This window comes from Coturnix japonica, chromosome 1, assembly GCF_001577835.2.
Source record: "Coturnix japonica isolate 7356 chromosome 1, Coturnix japonica 2.1, whole genome shotgun sequence".
Taxonomy (NCBI): domain Eukaryota; kingdom Metazoa; phylum Chordata; class Aves; order Galliformes; family Phasianidae; genus Coturnix; species Coturnix japonica.
Genome location: NC_029516.1, coordinates 125,952,418 through 125,968,250, shown reverse-complemented (window position 1 = coordinate 125,968,250; position 15,833 = coordinate 125,952,418). Strand labels below are relative to the sequence as shown.

The following is a 15,833-nucleotide window of genomic DNA, read 5'->3' as shown; positions in this document are numbered from 1 at the left end:
ATGTCACTGATGGCTTTGTCATTCATGAATAAGATAGCTAGTCAAACCTAATTTTGGTAATGCTATTATACCAAACCATGATATATCATTTTTACATATTTTGAGGATAAGTATTCTTTAGCACCATGTGGTATACAGTTAAGCAAAAATCCCCACCCCTAGACGACATAATGACATAACTGAGACTGGTTTCTGCAAAAATAGTACTTATGAAGCATAGCACAGTAGTCACTATATATTCATTCCCTCTCCCATCACTTAATTACATCACCCTTTAAGACAGACGTATAATGTAATTAGAGATTTGAACAGTTCACAGCCAGATCACTTAAAGTAACATTGTTAATGGGCTTTAGAAGTTCTCCCTTTAATATTGCCAGTGTTATAACTTCTAATTACCTTAATAATTAGGGCTGTGTCATTCATGATTGAGGTAACAGTTGCTAACACTAATGGGTATTAGAGGTCTCTCACAAGGCATGTTTTCATGTTCTTATCCAGTTGCTTAGGGCAGACAAGAGCTATTTGTCCTTAGAAACATAGTGGTTGCTATGTGGTGGCCTGGGCAGAGGCATCCTTACCAACCACTTTAATATTGCCACCAACATTGCGGTTTTCATTGAGGAATGGCTACAAAATGCATACACCATGCATTGCTCTTGAATTGCAAATATGGCACCTATGGACAAAATCTGTTGAACTCTATTTGCTGTTGTCATTATTTCTACAAATAACAGCATAAACTTGAATGTCAAACTTGAATGAAATTTAAAGAAATCCATGGGTAACCCTTCCCATTCCCAGTTCCCAAACTGGCAGTGGTTAAGATTTTCAAAGTTGAAGAGGACACATTTTCCTGGATGTGCTTCACTGTGCATACATAATTCAGAAGAGTAATTACAGTTAGGTTACAGTCAAAAGGAAAACCACTGGAACTCAGCTTTTTTTTTAAACTTAGAAATAAGGTTACTATTACCTTTTCAAATGATATATATATATATATATATATATATATATATATATATATATATATAAAATTCTTTTTCTAAAGACTTCTGGCATATAACTACAACAATGTTCTTTCATGAAGAGTATGAAGAATCAAAATTTTATCATGTGTGTTTGGCTGAAACTAGAAATGCAGAGATAAAAGCCTGCTTATTAGCCATGTTGCACCTTGGGCTTTAAGAGGATAGTCATGAAAGAGTGAATAACTCAGGATTCACTTCACTGTCTTCGTAACCTAATTTAATTAAAAGTCATACATAACCAAAGACCAAAATAAAATTTGGAGAACTATTAATCACAGGTAGACTGCGTAAAAAGGCAGTTTCATTGGACGTTCACCATGCGGGTTTTAAGAACCTAACTAGTCCCAAAGGGCTGATATGGGAATGAATTTTAGTTAGTTTACTTTTTGGATTTTCAACATGCTGTATACTGCAAGTGTACTAGAAAGTCTTAAATCCCCAGGGGAGGGGTGAAAGCATTTATCTCATAGATTATAATATTTTTTAAACCTAGATGTAACTGATGTCCCAACTGAGTCTAAATTACACTAACAGGTAAAAGGGCATCTCTGTACTGCAGAGAATGCCCTGGGGATTAAAAAAAAGAAAAAAAAAAAAAGAATAAAAAAAAGATTAATTCATCTCTGTCCCACTAAAAAAAAGATCAGGAACTTAACATTTATTAGACTGGACATGAAGGACATAGTCATATAGATAAGATACAGATGGTACATTAGCCCTTTAAACTACAACACTGAAATCAATACACTGTGCAGACTTCATAAAGACACTCCCATTCCTCTTCATCTAAATTAAAATCTGGATATTAAAAAAAAAAATCAAAATAAAAAAAAAACAAACCAAACTTACATATCTACTTGAGCAACAAGTGTGAAAATTTCCTTCCCTCATCAGGTAAAAATATATTGAGCTCATATTTGAATCAGATTTAATTTCTGCAGACTTGCAATATTAGTTTGGCAAGTATCCTTGCTCCTTTTCAGTGAAAAAAAAAAAAAAAAAAAAAAATTAAAAAAAAATTACAGTAGTCCTACCTTGTCTGTCTTAACTTGAAAATGTAAACAAAATTCCTCAAATACAAGTACAATGTCATCAAGGAAATATTGCCCATCAGGAATGATCATGCTTTCTGTTAAAAATCCCTACATTCAAGTCATTATGAAAGTGTTTAAATCAGTAAATAATTATATGCACGCATATTCATATATATATACATGTTCATGTACAGTGCGTGTGTATATGTATGTGTACACACACATATATTAAGATTGCACTAGTGACAAACATTTTGATAATGTAAACCTAAAAGTTCTCTGAAAATCTTCACTATCCTTTTGGATACAAATTAATTTTGCTTAATTTCAGAGTTCTCATGATAGAAATCCTACAGTTAAGCCCCCGGAAAAAAATACAAACCTACAAAACAATTAGATACGTTGCAGATCCTAAATCACCTTAAATGATGTCAAGATCATTTATGCAACAGAAAAAAACACAAAGTAAACCAAACTATGCGATGTATACAAATATGACAATCTTAGAAGAGTAAGCTAAATAAATAATATCTACATATATACTGACACTAAGAAATCTGCAGCAGATTTCATTGTTTATGGGCCTTTCATTGTGTAGCACAATTACATTAAATGCCTAAGTTCTTTCTCATACACACAATCCTATGTCCTATCTATACTAATATTAATAGGGCTATACATAGTATAATAGCAACAAGGCTGTAGTAGTACTTCACATTAAGTCTTTAAGCTAGCATTTTGAAGACCAATTTAATGGGAGTACTTCCATTAAACATTTGTGAGAGAATAACCTGGCGACACTAGCTTGGTGAAAGAGAGGCCCACACCATGTTTTAGTGAAAAATGTCTTTTAGCTCTCATACTAGGAAAACACTGTTTCCTTTGTGCACTGGATGGTGACAAATCCAGCCTTTCCATGCAATAGAGGACAGTGTTCTGGAGCTACCATTTTTCTGACTTCTAGATGCATCCTCTTCTCTGTCATGACACTTCCACTGAGAGCTGCCATCTAGGAAGAAGCCCTGATGCACACTGCTCCTATGCTCTGTGCAGTTGGCATCGCTGTAGACATGATCTCAGTCTAACAGTGCATACACTACAAAACACACATGTTTCTTTGTTGCTTGGAAAATATCTCCCTCGTCTTTAGTGATATAAAAACTTAGCTAGACATCTAAAATTGTTTGGATAAATCACATGCATATTTATCTTTGTTAGCGGTAAAGGGAACCTGTCTATTCCACTTCTGTTCTGAATTCTTCTCACCAATAGGGAGATCTCTGTCTGCCTGCTTTCAAACATCTTGTAACTGACAGCACAAAGTCAAATGCTGCCTCTATTTTGGACAACAGGGCTGCCGAGACAGACTGAGAAGTTCCTGGGTCTGGAAATGACTCATACAGTTCTCACCTGCTCTCTGGAATGATCTCAGAGTAATATGGGTTGTGTCAAAAACCTGCCTGATGCTGATGAAAGCATTTTCAGAGTGCAAGAGAACTACTAAACACAGTGTAAAGCTCAGGAGTCATCACTGTTACCATTTTAAAAGGACACAAGTGATAACTACTTGTTCACACAGTCTATTCCACAAAGGCCACTATTTTCCCTTAGCCAGTGTGTGCCTTGTGCCTCAGAAATAGCGTCAGTAGCCTGAATCCCAAGTAGATGACAAAATATAGTGAATGAGATGCCTTCCTTTAGGATATCCTACAAGCATGTTATAAACTTCTTCTCTGTGAGGTATGTGAAACTGTTTCACCTCACGGAGACTCCATGCAAGAAAAGTGCAGTAGTCTCACGTGTGCATTCACAGGCTTTTTCTAGCCCATGGGATGTGTGCACCATGCAGACATCCAGACAGAGACCTGGCTAGACTATGCTGTGATTTCCAAATAGCTACATGTCTGGATTTCCTTCAAGTGAAAGCTAGGGATGAGATGGGGAAGTGTTACTACTATCAAAACAAGAAAAATAAACACAAAGAAAGAAATAAAAAAGCCCTAGGTAACAACACAGTAATGCCAGTGTTAATGTTACACTTTGCCATTTGAGAACAATGTGAGAAACATGATCTCACATCAGCTGTGGCATCTCTTCCATACAGCCAGGATGTGCACCCAGGTGTAGAACCAGACAAGCCTCCAAGTAGGCTGGCAAAGCCACTTTTCCTGCCTATTGATCTCTCAGGCAGCAAGACTTCTCTGCATCAAATTCTTAATACTGCTATGCTCATTTCCCCTGGCATCCCAGGTACAGAAATAAAGAAAACAAAATCAAGATAATTGCTCTTGTTCCCAAAGAACAGAAATTTTCTGTTCTCCACCACAGGTAGCTGAAGAAAAAATCACTGAATCAGAAAAATTTTCAGCCACAGAAGTATTTTACATATCAAAAACACTGAAAAGTTCTACATAATAAACATTTTTAAATTTCTATTGGTTTCTTCCTGGAAACAGTAGTGTTGGTTCTTCCTACTGGGAACAATAAGGATATCTGTAACTGCCAATGCTATTGATCAGAGCTGAGCTACAAAAAATATCTTCAAATGTATGTACTGTAGTTAAAAATTCTAGAAAAGCCCAGCAACGTCCCTGATAATGTTACATTGCCAGTACAGAGTAAAAGGCGGTAAAAAGCAACCTTGCTCCAAGCTGTACTGTTTTCCCAACTTCTAAAAAGGCACAGGCAATAATGTGCCCTTCTGATATTAATATAACCAGGCTACAATTTTTAATAGTGTTTAAGGTGAAACTACTTCACTCCATTGTCCTCATGCATCAAAAAATCATCACTGGATTTACTAGAAGGCTGAACATCTGCATGTTTATGAAGAAAGGAGTGATGATTAAGATAAAACCATCCCCTTACTGATCTCAAGCCGCTCTTTCAGATTAAAATAATAAAATTAAATAATATCATAACATTAAAAAACTCAGAGCTTGCTGAGGGTGAGTGAGTTCATGACAGGCACAAACACTGATAACTACATCCATCCAAAGCATTCTTCACTGACAAATCAACATACTACAGGTGTACGCATACAGATTAGCTTAAGCATACTACTATTTGCCAGATGCTTTCTATTTTGCCACCTATAATGTTCTCTTTTGCGCACAAGTTTATTGCCTCTTCAATAATTTCCACATTCTTGAAGAATACTGGAGAAGCTAATAGTGCATACTCATGTTTTTGTGCTATATAAAATGCTACGTGACTTGCTCGCAGTTCTACAGGTCTGTTTCAGAGAATTTTAGTTCATTACTAGGTAAAGCTCAATTTCTGCCCCTCTATAATATATATTTTAGCAAGCGCACTTTGAAAAAATGACTAATTGCATTTGAGTCAACCTGCATACACTGAAGTTAAGCACTTCTTAAGTGTTTGCAGGATTAGGGCTTAAGCTTCCAATTATCCCTATTGCAGCTGTGTGACATACCCCAATGAATGCATTTCTTATCAGTTTTAATTCACGTTTTCTCTTTTGGGGGACTGAAAAGGGCAAACACGAGTAGAGAATGAGTGCTGTTGTTTCTGCTAGGCATACACACCTAATGAACTATAATATTTACTATATTCATTACCATCAATAATTGAGTTAGAATTAGAGATCCACTATATCACCCAGTAATCATGCCACACATGCTACCTCACTTTAAGAAACAGCTCAGAGTTTTAAACTCAAAATTCAGCAAATTAATAAGGTGTGTGTGTATATAGAAATACACGTATAGTATAGGTATATTTGTAGCACACTCATCAGTACATCATAAGAAATAAAACAGCTATTGGTAGAATGGCTTTCTGTCTGGTATCCTTTAAAATGTCCCAGTTCCCAGTCCCCCTTATGTTAGAAAACACTGTTAAGAATTTAGGGCTCCCTGGAAATTCTTATGTGGGCATTTTATTCATTGTTAATTCCACATCATCATTTTTGATACAATACCTACTGAAATGGGAATGTGGGTGATTTTTAAATAAGATAGCAATGGACAGATGTGTTTGGCATTAGGTGCCTCCATCAGTGGCGTTGAATAAGATGACAAAGAATATGCATATTTTTGTAACTGATTTATAGCAAAAAGGTTTTTTTAAATGGGAAAACTATCTTAGTGGTTTGGTTATTTTTCCCCAACAAATTCTTGTTATTCACTATTTTAGTTCTGCCTCTGTAGGGGAAATGAGAGCTGTGCACTCTCATTTAGACTTTACCATCATCTGAAGTTTTGTTGCAGAATTCAGGGCTCCTTTAATGTGAAGCTAGGCATGTTGGGAATTCACTTCTGACACTCACCTGAAACACTGTCATCGTCCATGCTGCTGATGTTTTGTGCAATAAGAAAAGCCTTTTATCCGCAAACTCCAGCCAACATCTGAAGCTCGACTGCCAGTTCTGTTCGAGAATTTCACTTTCAGTACACAACTGGCTTATGATCACTGACTAAAACAAGCAGCAGTTATGTTGCTACTCTCACATAGCTTGGTGACAGAACTCCCCAGAACACTTCTCCCAAGCAAACTCAATTGCTAGTGACATTTTTGAACAAATTAACAGTCACATTTAAAAACTGATTCAAGTTAAATGGAAAACAAAGGTTACTCAGCTGCTGGAAAGTGGGAAATATGGTCCTAACTCTTCCGTTTTCTTACTCTACAGCACAGGAAAACAGCAAGGAAGGGAAATTTTGTCATCATCCCCTGGACTGTAAATCCAAAAAAAACCCCAACAGTGGTTGACAGCAAAAAATAATTAATTTTGCCATTGAGATAGAGAAGGAGCAAAGAAAATGCAGGGGTAACACAACCAATGACCTAACACAACATGGTTTCTTAGGTTGGTGTTTGAAAATACATGAAGCCATAAACAGATGAGGATTTACAGGAATGTTAACAGAACAGTCTGTTTCGACACAGCAGAACTAGTCCTGCTCAGCTCTCCTGTAGACTAAAAGAAGGGACACTGCTAAGAGGAAGGGAGAGTGCTGCAAAGGAAGTGAGCCTTATCCAGCACAACTGAAGAAAGAAAGATTTATTTTTTTGCCTAATTAGTGATGCTTCTCAAAATGTGGACAAGCAATATGCTAAATCTCAACACAGAATCACAATGCTTGTGCAGCTATTTGACAAAAAGACTTACTCAGTAACTCCTGGTTTTCTGGCTGCTAGTTGACACCTATGTCAGTAGTCCTTTCTGGTTCCACAATGAGCCTGCATAGCGTTATTTCTCATTTAATATCATGCACTTAAATGGTTATTAATAAGAAGGTATATCACTTTTGGTGCCAAAAGAAGTATTTTCTGTCCAATGGGGTAAAACCTGAACTGTAACAAAAATGCAGATAACAACTGTAACTGCAGGGCTACAATAATCCTAATTGTAATGCCACCACCTGTAACTCATGTTCACTTTTTTTTTTTTTTTTTTTTTTTTTTGGTGATTGTATCAGCTATTTTTTCTCATCTCCACTTCGTGGTTTGATCAGTTCCGCAGTGCACCAATTGTTTATGCCATCATCAGACCATTATCATTCTACTGTTGTACAAGTAAATTAGATTAATTAGGTATTGCTTATACTGCTACTACACTTTCACAGTAATAGGAAAGGGCAAAACAAATCTGCTGTCAGCGCTATTTTTAATTCCAGTATGCTACATATCTATTTAAACAATAACACTAAAAAGATCACAGTAGCTTATTGATGATGTGAGTGGTATGGTCTAAGGAATCTGGTGGAGATATCTTTGGTCCTATTTGTTTCTAACAAATACCCATACTTAGTGCATACTGAGTTATGGCAGGATCAAAATAATAGGGGAAAAAAGGTGCTCACTAATTTAACAAGTAACATTCTTTACTGTCATGGTTTTGCATTTTAGGAATTCAAGAGAAACACCTGGCTCCACTGAGCCAAGGATCTGGATTTAGATCCAAGCATTAAATCCATCCAAGAGGAGAACACATCAGTTCGATTGCCCTGTAAAGATGATGTGTGCCATCTGCCAGCAACAAATGCTGGCACTTTGTATTGTGCATGCTTGGTAATATTGGGTCCATGAAGCATATAAATTTTTTCAAAATACTCTGATATAAAATTCATCCTTGGTCTACAGTATGAAGCAGCCCTGTGAGAACCTCTCTATAGTAAATACTCCTACAAAAATTTCTTTTGTAGATTTTCTTCAGATTTTTTAAAGACTAGTTTTTAAACGAAAATTCTATGTGAAACAGAATTAGACTCTTCTCTGCTGTTAGTGAAAGGACACAAGTATTGCCTCTATTTTTCAGTTATTCTGTAAATATTAACTCTCCCTGCATTTTCCTGGTATTATATAGAAATGTCTATCTTAATGTACAGTGTAAATACTTCAAAGAGATCAAGGCAAGTTCATCCAAGTGTTCCTATATTCAGATTTTCAAATGCCTTAAGTAAATGACTGCTACAAATATTTGGGGGTTAGAAGTGCACACAAATTACCAGTAACATTTCCCCTTTGATTGCAATCATTATGAATAACAAACACTGTCACATTAGAAAGAGAACAAGATGACATGATACCATATAAAATGACACTGCCAGAAACATACCTGTAAATGAAAGCTTTGAGAAACTGCTATCGTTTTAATAGGAAATATAGCTCACTTGAATGAATATGCAATATTCTCTAAGGGTTTGAATTAAATACAGACCTTAATCATTACCCTAATTACTTCTGTTGTGATTCTACCTTTGAGTCTACATGAAACAAACATCTAGCAATTAGTTGCACTTTCATTTAATCAACTGGTTCTTGAATAAATAGCTGTTAGTATTTCTTTTAACAAACTCATCCTTTTAGAAAGACCAAAGATAATATTGTTTGTTTCAATTTTACAATATGCAATATGTCATTATTTTGGAATAACATATTTATTTGTTTTGTTTTATTTTTCCCAGCAACTGAGGTCCTCTATCTAGCCACAAAAGAAATATAACAAAAGCTACAGCAGAAGGTGGAACACATTATTTGGTAACACATCTCAAACACAGCCTGGACAAACCACCTCTGAGGGTAAAAACATACATCACATTTCAGCTTCCAAGCCCAATTTAGTCTTCAGTCTCTCCACTGAGCCTGTCAATTAGGGTGTCAATTAGGCCTTGATCCAGCAGAGCACCGAAGCATGTGTGTAATCTAAGCATGTGAATAACCCTGTTGCTCACTGCAAATCAGGATGATGTTGATGGGGGACAAATGAACAGGGCCACCAGATCATTCTCACATACAGCAATTACAGCATATTTTAAAATATTTTCTTGATGAAGCAACATACTGGAAAATTGTAGCATTTGTCATCTCTGCTGCTTTTGGAGCCAGTATAATAAAACAGAGTTGTTGTTCACACTTTTTTTTTTTTTTTTGGTAGACAGAAAAAAAGCTTAATGTGCTGTCCTTTAAAACTGTTTGTGAAATCAGCCCCGTTCCAAAACATGCTTGTTACATAAAGTGACACCTCTCTTTATAAAGATATACAGTAATAAAATAGCTTGCTTTTGTATTGTGCAAACACTGGATTTTCAGCATTGACATATTATTAGATTCAACACTAGTGAGGCTGGTTCTCTGGCAGTATAACTTGGGCTGACTCACTGTTGGGTGCTGAAGCTTGCCTTAAACTAAAATGAAAGAGTAAATCTCTTTTTCCAAAACACGGAAGTCCCCTGTTTATAAAAGTATTTTCACAGAGTAACCTTTTGCTGCTTTTGGTTAAGTATACACACAGTGGGTCATAAGGCACGTCAGCAGTCATTGCAAGCTGATGCGTAGTCCTCTTCCAGCATAAAAAAGCACAGCTGGAGCATGAGATTCCCCAATTAGAGGGGAATCACTCAAAACTGTACAATGACACCACTGCAGATGTCTTAGTTGAGTCTGATCTGGGAACCCCACAGCTAAGTCCATTTTGGCAAATGACTCAACTGGGCTGTGGCAAAATGTGCCTTTCTTTCTGGAGAACTCCCTTAGAAGAGACATACAGATATTATCTTTAAGAACTCTTACCGGAGCTCTTTGAACTTGATTCTCATACCTGCTTAAAAATATTATCAGTGTTTGAATCAAGCTATGCCACATAGAACTTCCTAATGACAGAGATAAGCCTGACATTGTGGACATGCTTACCATGCTAGGCAATCACAAAATAAAAGACTGTGATGCAGTACTGGAGTTTCTTTCCAAAGACTGATCCTTAGCTTGAGATACTGACACCCAGACCAATTCTCCTGTCTTAACTATGAAGCAAATAATACAGTGAGGAATACAAACCTAGGTTCAGGGGTTTGTCACACTCAGTTGTAAAATGCTTTCATGCAGCATAATACCAGTGAGAAGAAAAAGGTTCCAGTAAGAACCTAATCTTGCTCCCACTGGAGCTTGCAGCAAACCTTATGTGGAAACAGAATGAAACCTAAATTTGACACCAGTGTTAAAATTGATGGAGTCCTTTCTATAACCTGTCAAGTCAGTGATAGGTTGTTTGTACCTCTGATTGTTACAGGGAAATTACCAGATCAGTATTCTGAATTCCTATAATACGTGAACTTTTAAAAATGTAACTCCTGCTTCTCAAACACTATGCCATGTGTTTTGTCAGTATAGTGTGATACAAAAGGTTGCGATGTATACATTAAGATTTAAATGCAGTGTCTCTGAAAGTGACATGAAACGTGCTGCCTTTCCAGTAATTTTTACATAAGAAAATTAACTCGTTATTTCTACCTTAAGATCCAACCTCAGAAGTTATTTTTAACAGTGATATTTTTTAACTTCTGAAAAAGGCTGATTCTGAAATGTAGTTACAGGTTTCTATTGAAGGGAAAAAAAAGAGTCTGAACTGAAAGACTGACATTAGCTGAAACTCTTCTGTCCACACATGGCCGTGGTCCGCACAAACATCCTCCACACTGATCAAAACGCACTCCCAAAAATTTCCTGGTTTAAGCAGAAGAAAACACGTCCGAATGTGTGCACCATCTCTCACACGAGAGAGCTGCAAAGCCAGAAAACAATCCTAAAATACATACAGGGCTACAACAGTTAAATCTCAAAGCTGCTGAGAAATTGCTTGGATGCTATGAGCAAAAAGTGTGGTTCCAGAGTATAATCCTAGTGATACACTATGTTCTTTGCAAAAGGTTGTGAGGCCTTGGCCTAATAAGCATAATCTCATTACACTGCAAATAAAAGTTTCCTATTTATCTCCAGATTTCAAATGAATCTAATAAGGCTTATGATACAGTCACCCAATACCCTAATCATATTTCTGCCTATCTAAAAGCAATCAGTAATTGTGTTATAGCAGAACGTGCTGACAATACCTCTGACACAGAAAGGAGAATGAGAGCCCAGCTGTACTAATTAAATTAAATGCTAGGCTGATGGAATACATTTGCTGAAGCTTGGAGAGTATGGGTGCAGAATTAATAAGCATTACAGCTTAGAGCAGGAGATGATATCATAATGGATGCAAGGTTTTGATGTGGAGAGCCTCATTCAGATTCAATGTACCATAATGTACGGATGTGACAGCTGCTTAGAGAGGTGCAGAACCTTGAACAAAGTGCACAGGAACTTTCTCTCCCCTCCTCTTTTTCTTCCCCTATTTCTCCCCCTTCCCCCCCCCACCCCTTTTTTTTTTCTCCTTTTTTTTCTTTTTTTTTTTTTCCTGTTAAGAACTGTATTTTAAATATCATCCATCAGCTCAAAAATTACTTTGCTGGGGTTGCAGTTTACTATTTGTTCTGAGCGTACTGGTTTGCTCTCTGCTTTCTTTTGTCCCCATCTTCCCCTCCATTTGCAGTTTTAAACTTACCAGCTCCGAAAGGTAAAGGGAACTCTCCCGAAAATTAGTCTATAGTGCAACACACATGGTTAATCTTGGTTTTGCCTCTCTTTCCTCTTTTTGCCTCTTTCTTATCATTTGTAAAGCCAGAAATCCTGAGTGCAGAGAAACTCCCATAAGCGCAGTGGAGGGAGAGGAAAAGCTGAGCGCAGCCCACCTCTGTCACTTCAGCCAAGCTATTGCAGGGGGTTAGAAGGATTTTGGAATGAATAAGAATCACTTAAAATGATCCAGATCTGTGTATTTTCCCCAGCTTACCAGGCGCTGCACACAGCCAAGAGGCCCCACCACTGAGCCACTCTCGCCTCGGCCCATGCCAGCACAGCACAATCTCCTGCCCATAAATTAGCAGCGCTATCTCGGGAGCTGCAGCGCCCAGGCTGCTGTGCCAGCCCCGCCAGCCAGCCGAGCCAGTACTCATTATCATGAGAATTTTGACAGGATATTAAATTTACTAATCCTGAACATTCCAGGCTGACCCCTCACTCGCCAATAGACAATACCGATGCCCTCTGATGGGGCCTTGCTGTCTGCCCTCAGCTTGTTTTACCCTTCTGCCCCTCACAGCACCTCTACACACACTGATACTCAAGACATGCATCTGCAAATCCCACCCAACTGGCAGTTTGACTGGTGGCTGGCCTTTGGAGCCAGTCCTACACACTGAGCAACCCCATCATTGCCTTCTTACTCTCATCCCCTCAGTGCCTTCCTGCCCTCATCCCCCCAGCACCTTCCTGCCTTCTCTTCCTATTCTCTGATGCTCCAGTGAGGACTGCTTGCTCTCCTCCTGCCTGAGGCATGGAGCTGGTTTGGGGAAGTTGGGACACACTGGAAAAGCTCTTTGATGCCCGGCCACTACCTGACGGGAGGAGCTGCCAGTGCCAACAAACCCACTCCTCACTCCCGCTCCAAAACATTCCCCTCCTGAAAACACAGTGCCTATTAAGTTGCTGAAAACAGCAGATTTCCACTGATACTATACATATAAAGCTGACCATTAAATTGCAATTTAACATCCCCAGGCAGCAGTGGCTGCTGACAGCCTCTAAAGCTTGTAATCCCATTTAACCCCCTCCTGTCAAGAGCAGGCCCACCCTTTCAGAATAATGCTGCCCAAATGAAACCTGACATGGAAACAAGGGAAATAAAAACCCCTTTAGCTTAAAAGTCATGCCACAGTGGGTAACCCTGACCTTCGGCTTCCCCACTCATCCCCCAGGGAGCACCCCCAGGCATTTATGTTGACAGAGACGAGCTCAAAAAAAAGTAAAAAAAGGCACTGCAAGGCAACTGACTTTCCCTTGGGGCAAATTAAAGGGAATTTGGCTAGACAATAGAAGGAAATTTCACCTGATATTTATTTTGAATAAAAGCCCCACCAGCTCAGACTGCAGGCACTGGCTGCTTGCAGCCTCTGGACATCATCGCTACCCCATCCCCTTGCAGCCACAGCTCAGGGCTCCAGGCTGCAAAGCCCATTGCTGGAATTTGGCAGTTTGGTCCAATTCTGGTGGAATGGGTTGTTTCCCAAGGTGCCTAGAACAAACACAAAACTGGAAATCAAACAAACTCTTCTTACTCTGTGTTCCACCTGTGGTCCATCTGCTTTGTTAGAAAAGGAAAAGGCAGTGCGGGGCAGTGAGATACACCCAGCGTTATGCACACTGCTAGCCTAGGAATACAGGAGGAGCTTTTGAACCTAATCTGAGCAGCAATGCACTCATTGCTCTGAGCTTGTTTGTGAAAATAACTCTGCTCATTGACAGCATTTTCAAGAACGCTGGGCTGTACCGATGAACCCTTCCAAAGAACATACATCTCTGTATGCAAGCATGGAGGATGGCCTTGCACACTTCTCTTTGCTAAAGCAAGGCAGCACAACCTGCTCCTTGATTCTCTCCTCTGCTTGCTGCCTTATAGAGGAAAAGAGCCCCAAAGCCAGAAAGCACTTTGACGCAGATACAGAGGAGACTCTTTGCTAAAGATGAGAGTTTGTAATGAAAGCACAGATCAAAATATTTTTCAGTGAATGCATCTCACTCTCTACCTGCCTATAAACAGACCCCCAAAGCAGCCAGACCTGCCCTTGCCACCCAGCGCGCTGTGCTCAACCCCCCCTACCTGCCCTTATATCCTTATGCTGAAGAGCATGTGGACAGGGCGCTTCACAGAACACAGCTATGCCTGCTGCAAGAGGAGCTTACTCCCAGACAGAGCCGAGAGTTTGCTTCAGAAGTTTGCAAGCAGCAGTGAACCCTGCCTGCTCCGGGTTCTTCTGCCCGTAACTCACCCGTTCCCACTCCCAGAGGCATCGCGGTGGGGACGAGTTCTCAGCGCTGCTAGGAAGTGGGGCACTAAAAAAGCAGGCTTGGTACCTCGACATGGAGCTGCTCCTCACTTCTTTGCTTCAGGCGTCGCATCCCCTGGTGCTGCAGATCGGCACAAAAAATTTGATGCACTCCTTATTCTTTTTTTTTTTTCCATTTCTCTCTTTCATTTGCTGGTAAAAATAATTTAAAAAATTAAAAAAAATAATAGCTCAATTAAAGTTAGCTTAAATTTATTAAGAATAAGACTGGGATAAATGTTTATTTCAACTTCCTAGTGCAGCAGTGTACGAAGCCCAGCCCGCCCAAGCCTCTTTAGCAATGGAGTGGTTTATTTAATTTGTCAGTATAATAGAAGCAGCTGAGTGAGAGACAGAGAATGCAGTGTGGTATAAAAGAAACAAAGGCTAAAAGTACCACTATTTTGATTCCCTTTTTAAAATTACTTCCAAAGTGTGGTATCTATTGTGAAGAATAATGCTGAACAAAGCACAGTGTCTTGGCAATATTCACAGAGCTCATTCACAGAGCCAGTTCTGTCTGTACATTCAGAGGTAGAATACACTTATAAATGATGCATTGGAAGGACTATAGTTCCTATTGTACTCCCAGTGTAAACAAAAAGACAGACAGAAGCTGAATGGCATATGGGCAGCGGGGCCACACTTTATTCAACTGTTCCAGCACCATTGTGAAGGTAAAATGCAATGGGAGTTCTCTCCTTCTCTAACTTCAAATCCAGTAAATGTTTTTTGGGTTAGCTTAACAATTTATGTCTATATAAAACATGCAGCTCTGGTGGTTATTCTGTACACTTCTGTGGAAAAGTGATCTTTCAAGCAACCATGGGAAAAGCTGTCAGCTTGGGAGGCCATTCCCAGTGGGAATAAGGAGCTTCTGGAGAAGGCTGCCTGAAAAAGGGTTTGCATAGGGTCTGTACAGGCGGTGTTGGATGCACAGAGCCCAAATGGTCTTAAAAAGCAGATGTAAAAGCCAGGAAGGAGGCTGAGATGCTCAGGATCAGACCTACTTGGACAAAGACCAAGACCTTGCACTGCTTTATCAGGAAAGCCGGCCCCCCTTTCAGTGCTGCTGGAAGGGGGGGACACTTTGTATGAGCTGCATTTTCCTCCTCTTTTTCCACCACTGCTCCCCACTTGAGCCTGCAAATGGAGGTTGGCAACTTTGCCAAACAATTTCTGGCAAAATATTGCCTTTACTAAGTCAGGCAATGCCCCTGCTGAACAGTCTGTGGTCAGAGAAATGTCTTTGCTGCATTTGATAGAAAGGAAAAGCCATTCACGTGGAGGACAGGTTAAAATTAGCCACATCCTTTCTGCCCTTGCTGTGTCAGCTTAAGCCAGGAAGTTTTATGATCATCAGCTCCTCTCCCTCCCTTTATATTCTCCAGTCTTCCATAAAGGCTCACGTGCTGAAACTCTGCTCACTGGATTCAGTCTTCCTGATTCATGCAGGCATGCCTGTGTCTGTGCGATACAGCCTATCTGCTGCACATCACACCACTCGGGCACATTTGGAGGGATTTGTGAAGTCGTGCTAA

General features: G+C 39.2%; 1 long non-coding RNA gene across 1 annotated transcript in view; it reads right to left on the bottom strand.

Annotated features, from left to right (window-relative positions):
* LOC116652748 overlaps positions 1–14,581 on the bottom strand; it is a 31,450-nt gene extending 16,869 nt beyond the window's left edge. The window contains exon 1 of the long non-coding RNA XR_004305908.1: positions 14,321–14,581. This is a non-coding gene — a long non-coding RNA (uncharacterized LOC116652748). The remainder of the gene's footprint in view (positions 1–14,320) is intronic.
* Between the last annotated feature and the right edge of the window lie 1,252 nt (positions 14,582–15,833).